Source organism: Penaeus chinensis, chromosome 31 (assembly GCF_019202785.1).
Source record: "Penaeus chinensis breed Huanghai No. 1 chromosome 31, ASM1920278v2, whole genome shotgun sequence".
Classification (NCBI taxonomy): domain Eukaryota; kingdom Metazoa; phylum Arthropoda; class Malacostraca; order Decapoda; family Penaeidae; genus Penaeus; species Penaeus chinensis.
Genome location: NC_061849.1, coordinates 2,500,125 through 2,502,624, shown reverse-complemented (window position 1 = coordinate 2,502,624; position 2,500 = coordinate 2,500,125). Strand labels below are relative to the sequence as shown.

Sequence of the window (2,500 nt, the reverse complement as noted above, 5' to 3'; positions counted from 1 at the left end):
GCACTGGTAGTGTTCTTGATGGTTTGACCTCTGGAGGCTAACTGTAGGTCAGATAGGGTCAGCCATAATTCTCATCTTGGTTTCCGCCAGGGCACTGGTTTGAAAACCAACGTGGAGCATTTTATGCTTATAGCCCGCCATATAGCTTAATGCCTGGATTTTGGGCCATGTGCAGGCAGTGGGGCACCCAGATCGAGAAGGCTGAAATTATTGTTATCATTATTATGATCATCATAATTTTGTCCTAATAAATTTTGTCACAATTTATGATAACCATAATATTGGTAGTAATAGTAATGATATAACTGTATTATTTTTGTTAGTGTTCTTATTTTTGACTAGTTGGAATACTCAGATAAAATACATATTGTCACAGTACCTTTCAAACATATGTTACAGGGTAACATCACAGTGTCTGATTTACAAACCTTATCCCTCTGGATTAGGGTGACATGAATCTCGTCATGAAAAAATTTGGCCGAGGGGTGGGGGGAATGTCATGGGAGAAAAAATTGGCTGAGGACCAAGTGACAGGAAAGTCTTTCCATGGTCAATTTGGGCTCTTGGATATGATGTCTCGTCACAAGTCTACAAAGCACTCATATGAGATTAATGCAGCAGGTTATTAGGTAGAGGCTTGCTCATAAAGTTCCTGCAGGATATTCATTGATCCACAAGGGTGAAATTTACATTCGTCAGCCATACCTGGGTGAGGGCTAGACTATCTCTAGGGAGGACACCGTGTTTATGTGCAGAAACCTTTTCCTATCTGCTGTTACCTGTGGTGAAGACATGTTACGGAGAATTGAAGAATCCATAAATATAAGAGAGAACACAAAATACTGTTACTTCTTACTATTATTGCACAGAGGGTAATCTACCTGGAGAGAGATTATGGAGTCAGTTCAGTGAAAATAATAATTTATCATCGTGCCACTCCATAGCAAATAGCAAATATAGACCTTAGGGAATAGCAAAACAGCAAGAATATGTCTCTTTGAAAAGGGCTAGGAACATTGTAAAGAGTCAACAAGGAGTCTTGATACCACACATAAGTGTTTGTATGGGCTGGCCCTACAAGCCACTTACCTGGGAGAGTTACCACTCAAGCAAACCTAATGCCCAGATTTTAGTCCATTTGCAATCATGGTCAGTGATTGTTTCTAAACAAGCACTAATCCCACAAAATTTAAACATCTTTTGTTCATATAAATTTATCTTGTATCAGTTAATCCCAGTATTTTCAGCTGTCAGTTGTATCAAAGTTTTTTTCTTTCTTTCTCCTGATGTCTATTAGAGCCAGTGGCATTTGCTCTTCTCTGATCTTTGATTGCATTTTTGATGTAGGGAATATTTTCAGATACTAATCATGGGTTTTGGGTAGATTTTAAAATTTAGATCAGTGTTGATTTTTTTGTTTTATGAAAGAGATTTGAATGCCTCTCAGTAATATAAAACATCCAGTATTTCCTCAAATGACCAAATTTATCTTTAAAACATTATAGAATATTGGTTCAGATATTTAGCTATATATAGTTTATGTGAATGTTGGTGTGCATCTGTGTCTGTTTAGAATGTTTAAATAGGGACCATCAAAAGTGGCAGATATAGTGTAGCACAGAGATTCGAGGATGACGTAGACTTTGTTGCTGGATCCTAGGAGGAACAAGGGATTTGAATGAATGTCTGGGAACAAAAGCTTGGAAATTGTGGAATGGAGGTAGAATAGTCAGAAAAGTAAAGTGATGACAAGATTGTTGAGGAATTATGAGCAAGAACATGAAGTGACGAAAAGTGTTCATGTTGATAGACCATCTTATTTATAGAACTTGAATCAGTGTTTAACAAATGACATCTTTCTGACTTGGAAGGGGGGTGAGACTGGTCATTGCTATAGTTCAGTTTATGAAACTACAAGACGTACAGTACCCAGAATATTTCCCTTCCCATAAGTATAAGGAAATGATATCCTCTGCCATGCATTAGCAGAATGTGGAGTTTATGTACACAGACAGAACAAATGTATTGTGTCAAATTAGATATAATGAAACTAGAATGTATTCTATGACAATTAACAAGAAGAAATAAAATTAGTTCCAACACATGGTCTTTATGGGAGAAGAGGGTTAGAAAGTCAGTAAGGAGGGAGAAAGGGGAAGAGATAAAGTTAGATAGATAGGGAAGTGGAGCTGGTGTGTGAAGAATATTTTTAGTTGAGTAGGGATACCCCGACCTCAGGAGCCCGTTAGTTATGGAGATGACCGACCTGACATGAATTGGGCTGAATGGGGTCTGTATGCTAAGAGCACATAAGATAACTTTTAGAAAATGCCATACTAAATTCCCAACACTATGGAAGTCTGAAGTGTGTCTTGTGATTAGATCTAAATGTTTAAAGATGTGTGTCTTTTGTAAGTGAGATTATCTAGACTGATGTAGTGGCAGTAGTAATGCCATTTTTCACATTTGACAGTCTATCTAGTACAGTCTATCTAGTATT

The 2,500-nt window shown here is 37.4% G+C and overlaps 1 protein-coding gene across 1 annotated transcript in view; it reads left to right on the top strand.

Annotated features, from left to right (window-relative positions):
• The window catches only part of LOC125041699 (terminal nucleotidyltransferase 4B-like), a 26,227-nt gene that overhangs the window by 8,903 nt on the left and 14,824 nt on the right, over positions 1 to 2,500 (top strand). The window lies entirely within an intron of this gene.